This window comes from Canis lupus, chromosome 14, assembly GCF_048164855.1.
Source record: "Canis lupus baileyi chromosome 14, mCanLup2.hap1, whole genome shotgun sequence".
Taxonomy (NCBI): domain Eukaryota; kingdom Metazoa; phylum Chordata; class Mammalia; order Carnivora; family Canidae; genus Canis; species Canis lupus.
Genome location: NC_132851.1, coordinates 12,693,066 through 12,708,505, shown reverse-complemented (window position 1 = coordinate 12,708,505; position 15,440 = coordinate 12,693,066). Strand labels below are relative to the sequence as shown.

The 15,440-nt window shown below is 33.3% G+C and overlaps 1 pseudogene; it reads left to right on the top strand.

Moving 5' to 3' along the window:
* Window positions 1-14,685: 14,685 nt before the first annotated feature.
* Window positions 14,686-14,786, top strand: LOC140604407 (U6 spliceosomal RNA; annotated as a pseudogene).
* The last annotated feature ends 654 nt before the right edge of the window (window positions 14,787-15,440 follow it).

Sequence of the window (15,440 nt, the reverse complement as noted above, 5' to 3'; positions counted from 1 at the left end):
GTTACATCAAAATTTTCCATGCAAAAAATCAGTCAACTATTTAAACCATTCATCCTTTTTTATTTTTCTATCACATCTCAGAACTTAAGTTCTTGTCCCCTACCAAAATACTTTTCCTGAAGGAGCCCAATAACTTGTGAGTTGAAAGCTTGATTACAATTTTCCAACTATAATATGACTGTCTAGCATGAAACAATCATAGCAGTAAGAAAAACATGTATCTGTGGCAACATTACTTTTTTTAAGATTTTATTTTTATTTATTTGACAGAGAGAGAGAGGGCACAAGCAGGGGGAGCAACAGGCAGAGGGAAAGGAAGCAGGCTCCCCACTGAGCAGAGAACCTGGTGCCAGCAGGGAGCCCAGTGTAGAGCTCAATTCCAGGACCTGGATCATGATCTGAGCCTGAGGCAGACACTTAGCCAACTAAGCCACCCAGATGCCCCAGTAACACCACTTTCTATTGGCACAAATAATTGATTTTTCTCTGGGAGTTGGAATTTTTATAATAGTGGAATGATTGTGGCATCACGTGAGATTAATTTTGATTTCCAAGTAGTAATTAAATGCTGAAATGTATATTTTATTAGGATTTTGGTAGATGACTTATTAACCTTTTATTCACTATATCGGTGATCTAATGTATGAATTACATGTATTTGTATTCATATTTTCATTATTAGTGAAAAATACAGATATTTTTCAATCATGCAGCACTCTTCTAAGTTATCTTCTCCTACCCTTGATAATTATGCTTAGGGAATCAACCTAATTTGAATATTAGCCTGAGCAAAACATAATTAAGAATGTAAATCTGAAGACAAGCAAAAAAAAAAAAAAAAAAAAAAAAAAAAACTAATGGAATCCAAAATTAAGTATAGATGATGTTTGAATTATCTCATTACTCCTTTTTATCACCTCAAGAACTATATACTGAAAAGATTATATATATGGATGTATCCTTTGGTGAATAAACATGAGTCATTATAAAGTGGGATTTGACAGGCTGCACAGAATAGTGAAGAAAAATATGTTTTACTTATTGTAGGTTCAATATATTCTAGGCATAAGAAAGAACCTCTTACTTCTGTGGTTTACTAAATTGAAACAAGTGGCTAAGAATGAGTGTAAACTTCCCCTGGAAATCTTTAAAACTATAATGGGTATGGGATAGCCTACCTTATAATGCTTTGAAATTGAGACAGAGTGAAAAGATCTTAGATGCCCCTATATAATTTTTAAAAAATTAAGTATAGTTGACACTCAATGTTATATTAGTTTCAGATGTGCAATATAGTGATTCCACTTCTCACTTCTCTGTACATTATGCTATGCTTGCCACAAGAGTAGCTACTGTCCATCACCATTCAACACTATTACAATATCATTGACTATATTCCCTATGTTGTACCTTTTATCCCTGTGACTTATTCATTCCATAAGTGGAAGCCTTTATCATCGACTCCCCTCTGTCCATTTTGTTCAGCCTCTCAATCCTTCCCCTCTGACAACCATCTGTTCTCTGTATTTGTGAGTCTGATTTTGCTTTTTGTGTGTTTATTTATTCGTTTTTTCTTTTTTCTTTTCTTTTCTTTTTTTTAGATTCCACATAGGATTGAAATCATACGGTAATTGTCTTTCTCTGTCTAACTTATTTCACCTAAAATCATACTTTTGAGGTCCATCCACCTGTATGTTAAGTCAAGGGATAAGGAAATGGAACTTTACTAGCTATTCACTGAGTACAAGTAACTTTATACACTTAACATTTTATGTTTACCAGTTTGATGAGTACATTTTCATTATCCCTTATTATGGCTGTAAGAAATGAGGCTCAAAGAAATTAAATAGTTTGTCAAAGATCATACAGCTGGAAAGTGGAGATCTTTTATAAAATAATAGTGTCTTTTATTTGAAATCATCCAAATGGTCTAGCTATGAATTTTCCTAGGACCCTGGAATAGCAGCTTAGACCAATATAATGCCTTTAACCGCACTGAGTGTATAAAAAGTTTTAAGTAAGTATTTTTTTCAATTATCTTCCTAGATCCATGGAACAAACTGTTTACTTTTCCATGCCCCCTTAACAGTAAGAGCATGTATAGGATTCATTTTGATTATTTGATCACATTTTTTGGCTTCTGGAGAACAGCAGTCATTAGATTTGCAGTTTTAAGGAATATAGACTCTATGTGACCAAGTTTTAGTTTTCCATTAAAATTGCAAGAGTTCCTCAAAGCAAACCTGTATCGGGGTTAAAATCTCATGACCTCAGATCATTGCTCTTCCTCCTGTATCTCAGTGACTTCCACTTGCTTAGGCAGTTTATTATTAGCTGGAAAATACTTTTTGCGTTTAATAGTATCTTTGAGAAACTCTGTTATTATCAAAGAATAAGTTTACAAAGTTTTCAAAATGCCACCATACTGTGTATACTGCTGTAAAAAAAGGACTAAGCAGAGCTTTATTGTCAATTTTAAAAATCAGCAGCACAACCAAATGCCACAAGCTCTAAAATCATGTCATTGGAATGTATGGACTATTGAAATGGTTCTTGTTATTTCTCCTTGACAGGCTTTGAAGGAGAATTCTAATGTTCTATCCTGTCTATATTTTACACTTGCAAGAGAAGTTCATAGACATTTTATAATTAATGTATATAAGAAAGTTGGTCACATTCTAAATAATGAAGAAGCTTATCAGAGAAATGCCAGTTTCAATAAAAATTCTAGCTAATCTAGTGGCATATATTCCTGTAAAAAGTTATCAAATTTTAAAAAGGAAATTGCAGAACTAATCAAAGTACATGTACAGTATGTACAATGTACTATGACAGAAAATACTTTGGTTTCTTTTTTTTTTTTTTTTTTAAGATCCAAGGTACAGAATCTAAACAGTACAATTTGTGGTAAATGTCAAGGAACATTATTCTGATAAATGTCATTATAATAATTAGATGGAAATTGTTCTGGGTATTAGACACTATATAATCAGTTTTGATAGAAGGATCAAAGGTGTAAATTTATGGCCATTCTGTGAAGGCATTTATCAGAAGCTTTACTGGGGAGAAGAGACACAGGAGAGTAACAATTTATGGTAAAAACAATTTATGGTAAATTCTACTCAGCTATAATCTTAGCTTGTAAGTTCTTTGAATAGAGACTATGCACTTGATCCTTTTTGGGGAGTGCAACTATAATTATTTTAAACACATGAAAGCCAAAAATGAGGTTTGTTAAAATTATATTTTCCAGTTAAATGATTAAACACACAAAAAATACAATTCCTAAAGTTATAGTATAGGTACTGACTATAGGGAGCAATGAAATTTTGTAACTTTCTCATCAAGCAAAACCAGTTAATAAAAGAGCTTGTTGGTTCCTTTCTCTTTCCTTTTTACTGCGGAGCCAGTAGTGTATGGGTGAAATGGGAAATGACAAAAATATGGAGGAAGCTCTCAAAAAATACATTTTTGGAAGACAAAATTACTATATATGAAACAATTAAATATATGCAACATATTATTCCATCACTTTTCTAAGTCAGAACTTTTCAAATTGGAGGAAATATTAATCTTTCAGCCTAAGGAAAGCCAGAGGCCTTCTGCTTATCCTATAGTTCCATGTACATATTATGTGTTTCATGATACTACAAATAGTTAGAATTACTAGCCTCAGAATAAATTTTATAGAAAATCTAAAAAGGGAAATAACATTATGTATTTCAGGGAAGAAGGAAGATGGAAGAGGTTGTTGGCAGGACACTTATGGTATTCAGGAGATATATCTTCTCTCTTTCACATTTAAAATGGTTAGCTCGAAAGACCCATCGCTGGCTGACATCCTGTCTGGCTTCTCAAGGTATACTGTCTGGCTGCCTGTGTATATTTGGGCATAAACAAGAGGGAAAGGAAGATAGAGTGGGAAGGAGCCAAGGTGATTTCGGAGCACTGTAATTGATTTGTCAATTCAACAGTCTTAGAGAACTCAAGGTCAGTCTAAATCTGAGGCAGAAAACCCAGATCTATTTCACAGTGACTGAATACTTGCCACAGCTCAGGCTCATTCAAACCCCCGTGGGAAGTCTGTGAGATCAGTGAATTTAGTTTATGAACAAAGGCAGCTTATATCTGTCCTTTAATGGAACATAAAATAATATTTCAGTATGCCCCAAAGTAACAAATTTCTCTCTTTAATTGAGAAAATTAAAATAAAAGTACTCATCAATAACTATTCAAAAATGGAAACAGATGTGGGACGATTGTTATTTTAAAGCAAAAGTTTTTGCAACTATGTTTTACCTTTTACAGAAATTCTAATTTCACTACATTTATAACAAACATAATCAACTTGTACTTCTACAATGTCTTTTAAGAAATTTGCATTCTATGAGTTTAGGTGATTTAACCAAATTTATTTTAACTGTGAGAAATTTATATAGGTAAAGTTACTTCTTTTTGTTGGCTGAAGCTCATAGTTATTTCATCTTGACATTATATTTATGACATAATGAGTTCTTTCTTCCAAATACATGTTCATCTATTTATTCAAGAATAAATCAAATTTAAGGAATTATTCTTATATATTAAAAACCCTTAGTGTTTCTTTTTATTTTAATAAAGTTTTTAAAGCAATGAAATGTTATTTGGAGTAAGCTTGAGAAATATGAAATTTATTATCATGCCATCTGATGTGCAAAGCAGTTGCCTATACACATTTAACAGCCTTCTTTTATATTTAAAACCCTTTTATTTCTCTGAGGCCATTATTCAAATGGGTGACAGCGGATAATTTGTTTTGTTCAGTGAATTCCTGATTGTTGTACAAGGAAAAGTTCTCTCACCTTTCATTCAACAATTCGTCTTTCTATGGTGATTTATTTTACTATTTTCAGACATGCTTTACTACCTACAGACTTGACATGTACTTTTTTCCTTTCTTTCTGGGAATCAACTGAGACCAATATAGGCATACACATTATAACAAGTTACAAACTCCTTGAATTGTACATTATTACAGACAATTCTATTGTCTTGTTTTGCACAGTTTAATAAACATGCCTATATGCTATTGTGTAAAATTGAGAAGAACATTTAGATGTTTCCATATATTAATTATTTAGGATTTTCTTTGATAAATAAGATGGAAATGTATTGCATACTAGGTGACAAAATCAATGATGGAAATAATACTTAGGGGAGTCAAAAGTGTTTGTTGCTATGTCATAACTCTGTAACTTCATTCTGATTAGTAAGGAAGATCTCCAATATGGGAGTGACATTTACGAGAAAGAGAGAGGAGAGTCTATAAAGAGATAACATTAGATTCATATATATATCAATATTTTAATTCAGTTCAAATTATAAGTGAAAATATGTATAGGATCCTAGAATTTGGGTGTTCAAAAGAGCTGTGTGGTTCCTATTTGAGTCATACTTCGTTGCTAAGAGAGTCTACATATATCACCTGTTAGCATACAGCAGAGTATAAGAATATTTTTATTTGTACCAATGTCCAATTCAAAGAAAAATCTTAAATAGAATAAATATTCATTCTAGCTTGTACAGTAAAAAATGGTATATAAAATCAGAAGTGCAAAGTGTGTCAACTCTCATGTTTTCATTGTTTTGATAACTATAGAAAATTCGGAAATCTCTCAATTGGATCAATATAGTTTCTTCACCTGAGATAAAATTTGCTAATGATATTTTTCAGAAATTTGGTTCCCATAAGGTTGGATTTATCTTGGTAAGCTAAAGGATAATTAAATGCTTTTCAATAATTAATTAGTGAGATTAAAAAATAAACTGGCATCCAGGGTATATAAACTACAGTGGTCTTCAGTGTGAATGTGGACTTGGCAAGGTCATATTCTTCAATTTTATTCTCTGTGAAATGACCCATTCTGGCTCTGTTGCTCTAGGATTTTCTGCTTCAATGATTTGATTCTGGATTTCTGGATGTAATTCATAGCTCTCTCTTTCACTTTACTCATATATAAATTCAACATATTAGTTTATCAACCAAATGCTTAGATGCTAGGGTCATGTTTTATTTTTTTTTAAATTTACCACTATTCATTTGGATTCTGCTCCATATATGCACCTGCTTACAAGCCCATCAAAATCAGACCATGTTTGGAAAGGCAAAATGTAGGTAATAAAGAATTATATTAAAGAGCACCCAGTTGTTGGGACACCTATGTGGCTCAGTCAGTTTAAACATCTAACTCTTGGTTTGAACTCAAATCATGATCTTGTGGTAATGGGGTTGAGCCACATGTTGGGCTCTCTGCTCAGCATGGGATCTGTTTCAGATTCTCTCTCTCTCTCAAATAAATAGTCTTTGAAAATAAAAAGCACCCAATTACTTTCACATATTGTTTGACCCACTCTATTTATTAGCAGCTCCTTAGTGAAGTTATTCTGTAAAGCACTGCTGTGCTTTTATAGCACAGTAGAAAGCTTGTAGAAATTTTCATCAGAAAGGTCAATAAAAGTATAAACAGAAAAATTCCTGCTTCTTCCCCCAAATTAATTTTCTATAAAAAAGTTGTATTAGTTCTTATTTGCTAGAAATGTCACTACTAATGTTTATTCCCAAATCTCTAATGCTTCCTTTTTAACAAATGAATCACTTTTTCTTTCAACATATTTCTTAAAAGCAATTTATGCCAGTTCCCATACAGCAGGTTTTCAGATGGAAAGGAAGCTGGATGCTATTATTTCAAACTCTGCCAAGCTAGAGGCAGAAATGTGGGAGTCATGACCATATAAATGGTTGCTGAGATAATGGACATAGGCTAAGTTCTCAGGGGAGGGAGAGAGACAGAGAAAGGGAGGAGTAACAAAGGAGGAATATTCTGTTCACAAAAAGAAAAGGAAGAGTGTGGTATTTGGGAAGATGAGTGAAGGGTAAGTTATGATAATAAAGAACTGACCCACAGTGCCAAATAGATTTCAGTTAGGGCTAAAACACCAAGATTAGGTGATATAAAGGATTGATGGTCTTCATGATGGTGAATTGAGTAGATTTGAGAGAGAAGAAGAGTATTCAGAGTTGAAGAATGAACATGGATATAAGAAAGTCAGTAAGTCTAAAATACTTCAAAAGAGTATTTAGCCATGTAAGAATATGGACCTAAATGGTGGTAACTAAAGTATGGAGATGGAAAGATATTGTTTTATTTCATTTTGCTTAGAAAGATGTAATGAGATGAGGCATATGAAAATAGATTTCATGATCAAAAGATAGTCAATAGAAAGGGAGTAGTTAAAAATACATTAAAAACAGGGATGGCACATGAGTCAGAAAATAGTACTGCAGGAGGAAGTAGCAGTAAAGGGAGCAAAAAAGGGAGGGTGGGTGCAAATATAGAAACATGAACATAGGGAGTTGAGATATTCACTCTTAATTCCCCTTGTATAGTGAAATAGAATGCTTTCTCACAGTGTAAAATCTTTTTATATTTAGACTATGGATTTTAATGTTAATAAATTATAATTCAAATTTAACAAGTCATGTTGTTTCTTCTTCCTATTCAATATCTACCGACAGTGATAAATGTATGTTTAGTAGTATGGCTCATCTTATGGGTATTAATAAAGAAGTTAGTCTCCCTTATAGAGATTTGTGCCATGTGGCTCTTAACTAGAGAAAGGAAGTTATAGATAAAATAGATAGACTGTTAATATTTTGCTTTACAAGTAATATTACCCTTTTCAGATATATGTTATTAAAATCTCTTATGAAAGCCTTTTAAAGTTTTCTAATCCATATTCACTGCTTACAGCTGTAATATGAATAGTGTGTTTGGGGTTGCACAATGTAGTAATCATTTTGATGACCTAAGGGTAACAAGGTCCTTCCCCTGTCCCAGTTTGTCACAAAATTTCTCTCTCCAATGACCACAAGGCAATTTCAGCAGTTAGATCCATGTATAAAGAAAAGCTCTAAGTTGGTGTATTAAGGAAAATGAGAGTTACCTAGCTGCAGGCTAGTTGGTGAGTGTTTCCCTCATTTCCTATATGCAAATGTTAATGAAAGGCTTAAGATTTTTCTAAAACTCAAGACACAGATTCTATGTTTTTATACTTTTATATAAGTGAATACATTAAAAACTTAAAAAAAAAAAACTATAGAATTAGGTCATCTTCAAACTCATATATAATTTGAGGGAAATTCCTGTAATACCAAGTTTCTTTCTCAAGTTTTAGCTGGTAAACAATATTAAGGATTGAAAATATGTTCTTAGTTTCTATGCAGTGAAACTCTTCAACAATATCAGTCTTGGAATCACAAAGTAAATTCCTATGGAATTTCTAGATTTACACTTCTCTTTAAGTTATTTATTATTCTTTAGATATATATTGCACTTAACATACTTGGCAGTGGATGAGAAGAATGACAAAAGAAGCAGAGTATATATTTCTATAGTTCATGAATAATATCACTGAAATTTATCTAGAGGAAAAGAATCTTGTACTTTTATTTCCTCTAAAAGACCACATTTTGTTTAAACCATTATAAGTTTTTTGGGTATTTCTCAGGTATCCAGCCACCCAGGAAATCAGTCTCACTAAGTAGAGATCCATAATAATGATTTGTGAGTTTTCATATGAAGATACAGTGCTTAGGCACATAGTTGGGAAAAGGAAAACGGAAATGCTCTGCAAGATAACTAGAGTATGAGCTGGTCTTAGCCAAGGGGAAGGAGAGGTTCCTGACAAGAGGTTCCTGACAAGAGACCCAAGTCTGAAGAGAAAAAAACAAGCAGTGAAAAATCACCTTCTCTGGGAAATGCTGATTTTCAGAAGGAGTGATGTCTGCTATTGGATTTACAGTTATTTCCAGCACTATGTGGTAATTGCATTCTGCTACTCCCCCTAACCCTTAGAAAGATCTGCTATAGGCTATACAAAACTACCTGCTGTTAGGGTAAAACTAGAGGAATGAAAGAACAGTGATGAAAGCTAGCAAAGGACAACACTTACATAAGCAGGTTAAAGTGGGAAAGCAAACAGCTGTACTGATTGACTCAGCAATAAACATGATAGAAATCATTTTTCCCACATATAATAGAGGATGTGACCATTGGGGCAGAGGGCAGATATAGGAATGCTACATAAAAATCTGTAGGAAATTCTAATGCTACTTGATTTGCCTCCTTACCAGAGGAATATGATACATGATTAAAACAGCAAAAACAGAGACACATCACATCATTCTTTTATATATTCCTAATGTCTTCTAAATTTGAAAACTATTGAAAATCACATACAAAATGTCTAAATTAATCACTCCTATGCAAATCACAATAAGAAATGAAGGGGTAAAAAAAATGGTGACAATATTTAAGTGTCAACTATTTGTGGGAATGCAAATTGGTGCAGATTCTCTGGAAAATAATATAGAGATTCCTCAAAAAGTTAAAAATAGAACTACTCTACCACCCAGAAATTTCACTATTAGTTATTTATCCAAAAGATATGAACATAGTGATTTGAAGGGGCATATATACCTCGATTTTTAAAAAGATTTTATTTATTTATTCATGAGAGACAGAGAGAGAGGCAAAGACACAGGCAAAGGGAGAAGCAGGCTCCAACGCAGGGAGCCTGATGTGGGACTCAATCCTGGGACTCCATGATCACGCCCTGGGCCATAGGTAGTAGGCAGGCACCAAACCACTGAACCACCCAAGGATCCCCTTCTTTTTTTTTTTTTTTGACCTCGATTTTTACAGTAGCAATATCCACAATAGTCACAATAGCCAAAGAGCCTAGATGTCCATCAACTGATGAATGGATAGAGAAGATGTGGTATATATATGCAATGGAATATAACTCCGCCGTTACAAAGAATGAAATCTTAACATTTGCAATGATGTAGATAGAACTAGAGGACATTATGCTAGGCAAAATAAGTCAGAGAAAGACAAATGCCATGTAATTTCACTCATCTCTGGAACTTAAGAAATAAAACAAATGAACATAGGGGAAGGGAAAGAAAAATAGAATAATACAAAAACAGAGAGGGAGGCAAACCATAAGAAACTCTTGATTATAGGAAACAAACTGAGGGTTGCTGGAGGGGAAGTGGGCAGGGAGAAGGGGTAACTGGGTGATGGGCATTAAGGAAGGCACTTGATGTAATGAGCACTGAGTGTTATATGCAACTGATGAATCACTAAATTCTATCCCTGAAACTAATAATACAGTATATGTTAACTAAATTGAATTGAAATTCAAAAATTTTTTTAATAAAAGAAGAGAAAAGCTTTGGTAGGGTTTGAAGAAAGTAAATGGCTAAGAAGAATTTGCTTTCTGAGAAAGAACAATGTGTTCCAAGGCTGAGGAAGACATGGCAAAGGGTTAATTTGGAGCCTTTTATGGCTACTATTAATTGATGTTTCTTAACAATTTAATCAGCTTATAAGAAAATTCCAATATATAACAATAAACAAATAAAGAGAGAAACTTCTTTTCTAGTATATATATTTAAGGAATTTTGAGGCAGGAAACAGTTTGAGAGGCATCACAACATTTCTGAAAGTTTCAGTATTAAAAGTTTAGTCAAAATTCTATTCATTAATTCACCTGATTTTTTACATAATACATTCTATGTGCCAGACATTGGACACATATGACAGATTTCCTTCTTGTGATTATGGGGTTTATTTGTATTCTGAAAGAGCAGGAAAAACAATGAGAATGCCTGGTGCTCTATGTTTTAGTTACTATGACTTGCATAAACAATTACCCCCAAAACTGAATGGTTTAAAACAATAACAAAATTTATTTTGTGCCTCAACCTGAATCTGCTCAGGACTGAGAAGGTACAAAGTTTAGGAGTTGAAATCATTTGAAGGCTGTCATGTCTAATGTTTGAAGCTGGTTATCAACTGAAACTTCTCTGGAACCGTTGGTTAAAAAAATTATTTGTGGCCTTTCACTATGTCCTGGGATTCCTAAGATCATGGGATATGGGTTTAGCCCCAAGAGTGAGAGAGAGGAAGAGAGAAAAAACTATATCATGGGGTATGACTTTAGCCCCAGGAGTGAGAGAGAAGAAGAAAGAGAAAAATATATCTATATGGCCCTTTTGGATGTAGTCTTAGTTGTCACATAGCATTAAAACTTTCAGCACCTTCTATTCATTGAAACAGTTCAAATGTCCACCCATATTCAGAGAGAGGAGAAATAGACTCTATCACTTGATGAGAAGTTGTAAGATTCTAAAAGAGATTTGTGAACTGAAATATTGCTGTAGTTATTTTTGGAAAATACAGTCCACTACATTCTGTTATTTCAGTTTTTAGCCTAGAAACAAAAACTTGAATGTGGTATTAATGAAAAAAATATTTAAGCATTTAAATCTTTCATTGAACTTGTCTCTTTGGAGATATTCCTAATATTATTAACATTACTATTTGGAAATTCACAAACTGATTATGTTAATAATGTTACTTATGTTAATAATCAGTTTGTGAACTTCCAAATCTCTTGATCTTTAACTTTTTCTCTGCTATAGCCTAATAATTTGAGTGTAACATTCAAAAGTCGGTGTTGTAAAAAATTTATTGAAAGGAACTATATTAAACTTTTGAGTTTGGAATATTTAATTTGTAATGTTAATTTGAAAGATAGTAGTGCTATATCAAGTGGCTTTATGGATGATAATCACAACAACTTGAATAGGAAAAAAAATCACAAATAAACTATATTCACTATCCCCAGCCAATCCCCATGAGAATTACCATTTTACTTTATAATGGTAACATAATGACTTGTTGACTTTGTGTATTGCAAATAAAACCTTGTCTTAAACATTCTATGTCACATAACATTGTTCAAAGATATTAATATGTTATGTTTTTATGGTAGAAATTATTTCTTCTTTCTTTAAAAAAGGTTAGAGGCAGTGCCAGGTGAAGGACATAATGCAAAAAATAATTGTGAAAAAGTTATGAAAAATTGTATTAGAAAAATACAAAGAATATGCCACTTTTGTCCAAATTAAAGGTGAGAGTACATTAGAGTGGAAAGGGTCATTGCTGAAATTATTACACTGGTCAAAATGACATCATCAAGCCTCACTTCATCATTTTTTTTTTAATTTATTTATGATAGTCACAGAGAGAGAGAGAGAGAGGCAGAGATACAGGCAGAGGGAGAAGCAGGCTCCATGCACCGGCAGCCCGACGTGGGATTCGATCCCGGGTCTCCAGGATCGCGCCCTGGGCCAAAGGCAGGCGCCAAACCGCTGCGCCACCCAGGGATCCCTCACTTCATCATTTTTTAAAAAATATTGTATTTATTTGTTCATGAGAGACACAGAGTGAGAGAGAGAGAGAGAGAGAGAGAGAGAGGCAGAGTCACAGGCAGAGGGAGAAGCAGGCTCCATGCAGGGAGCCCGACATGGGACTCAATCCCAGGTCTCCAGGATCACACCCTGGGCCCAAGGCAGGTGCTAAACCGCTGAGCCACCCAGGGATCCCCCATCATTTTTTTTGAAGATTAGTAGGCAAAGGACTATGTCTGCTCTTTGAAAATGTCAAATAAAATGCTACTTTTCCAAAGTGTGAAGTAATGTTAATCTAAACTTTGCAAGCACAAATGTTATTAAGGAAACAAATTTAATGCATACAATTAATCAGAAATTATATATTCTTACAATGTTAGGACATACACAAGAGAGCCTGAAGAGGATGAGAAATCCATTTTTTTTTAATTCTTAGATACATTAACCATAACCTAAGGATGCTGAAGGAGAAAGAATAATAAAAGGCTTATAAATTCAGGTAAGGAGAAAAGAAAATAATTTCACTTAAACTGTAATAGTTTAATCTTACTTAAACCAATAATAAAACTAAATGAATGCTTAATTTGAGAGAAAACAACCCAGTATACTGGATTAAGAGTAGATGACTACAGTACTACTAATTATATATCATTTACCTTATTTCCAAGTATTTCAGTTTCCTTATTATAATAGTAATGTTTGCTATGGACTACTTGCAAGGCTGCTCTGAATAAATACTAGACTGTTTCTGATACTTTTATGTTAATATTGAGACTGTTTCCAATCCACATAGATATCCTGATGCATAAATCTTTTATTCATGTGCTAATGTATTAGTAGGATGAATTCTTTTTTTTTTTAAGATTTTATTTATTTATTCATGAGAGACAAACAGAAACAGAGATGGAGGCAGAAGAAGAAGCAGGCTGCCTGCAGGGAGCTTGATGTGGGCCTTGATCCCAGGATCCCAGGATCATGACCTGAGCCAAAGGCAGACGCTCAACCACTGAGCTACCCAAGTGCCTCAGTAGGATAAATTCTTAAAGGTAGAATTACCACATCAGTGGGTATGTCTATTTTTCATTTTAAAAATATATTTAACATATAGTTTCTATTCTATGATATTGTCAGATGGCTGTTCATATTATTCTTATAAAATCAGTCAAGATAAATCCATATTTCCAATTTCTTAAGTTGTAAACCAAAAAAAGGTGGATCTTTTTTTTTTTTAATATTCCTGAATCCCTGAAAACTAGAAGAGACATAGCATATGCACACCTCAACTGAATAAGGGGATGGCACCAAACAGAAGAGAATTAGAGGATGAAGAGATTAAAAGTGTTGATCAAATCCATATGCACTGAGTATGTGTTCTTTTCATGTGACATACTTTTCTTTAAAACTTGTAATGAAAAAAAAAAAAAAAACTTGTAATGGCCTTTGTAAAAATGATGTATATAATTTATCAGACAGTATAGTTTAATATATGGTACTTTCTTCTCATTTCTTAGGCAGTTGAAGTAAATGCATAAACTACTATCAAATAGAGATCTTTAGTGGTTTTTAACATCAAAAATATATCAAAGTCTTCTTATTTCCCATCTAACATGTTAAGAGTTTAAAAATCATCACTCCTTTCCTCACAAGAAGAAAAATAGTGAACAAATTGAAAGTCAATTCTTAGAGCCATGAAAGAACTGTTTTCTTTCTTTCTTTTTTTTTTTTTTTAAGATTTTATTTACTTATTGATGAGAGACACAGGCAGAGGGAGAGGCAGGCTCCTTGTAGGATGTCTGGTGCGGGACTTGATCCCAGGACCTCTGGACCATGACCCAAGCCAAAGGCAGACACTCAATTACTGAGTCACTCCGGTGCCCCAAATAACTGTTTTCATAGGAAAACTGCTGTCCTGAAAAGAAAAGATAAGCCAAATATAACTTAGTTAGATTTTGCCAAGCAAAACTTTAGAACAAAAGAAGTAATATATTACTGAGTAAATTGTTCTTTTTTTTTTTTTTTTTTTTTGCATTTTTGTAAAGGAAAGACAAACAAGTATTCAACTACTACTCTATAGAAACAAGGGCCAAGAAGACAGGAGATTTGGAAAAGAAGAAAGGAAAGTATTGTTTACTCAGAAAACCTATATTCTTCATAATTTTCCATTACACTGGCTCTGGGAGGGTCCTGGAAATGTGAGAGAGTAAGAAATTATTGTAGCTAAAACAGGTATTGTTAAAGAAAAGAACATGTCCATGTGTCAGATTGTCCAATTTTTGCCACATTAAATTTTTTAGATTTCTTACAACTGATAATAGTGCTGTTTGCCCCAAACTTTCATTGCCTGAAACTTAAGATTAGTGGGTTTAAAAGTAAACTTTAGAGTGCTAATTTTAGCATTACATATACTAAAATTGGAATGATACAGAGATTAGCATGGCCTCTGTGCAAAGATGGTACACAAATTTGTAAAAGTAAACTTTATATTGTTCTTTCCTTTTAATTTACATTTGAAATATCAATTTTGAAATTAACAAACAAATTTTCGCTCAGATGACTATCATAGGTGGACAAATGGATGAGGTGACTCGGGTTTAAAAATACAAAGACATGCAGAAAATTGCAAAGCATTCTTCGTGAAATCAATGTTTATAAAGTATTCAGGGACATTCTTTAAATGGTTGCTACATCTGTGGCTATAACATCTTCTGGCCAGTGAAAAGTAAACCATGAAAGAGAGAAAGATAAAACAAGGCAGTTTACATTGGTGGCAGCTGCTCTACTATGCCCAGGATGTGTCATCTTTACTGACACTTAAAAAGCATATATAAAAACACTTAATGTGTTTGGGTTACTGTTGATGACAGATTGTCACCAAGTCTATCTTCTGTGTAATTTCTTCTCCAAGTTCATCTTAAAAGACAGATGCTTCAGGTATTTTGGGACTTACAAATTTAATGGGTTACTATTTTTCTGTTGCAACTGGTGTTTCTAGAATGATAGTGTAAGTGTTCAGAATAGCTAATGTGATGGAAATCTCTGAAATTGTAATTATGTGCTTTGATTCTGTTTATAAAGAAGTGAATTTGGTGGCATCAGTTCCTTAAAATAGACAAAATGTCACAGGACTGTAGTGCATATT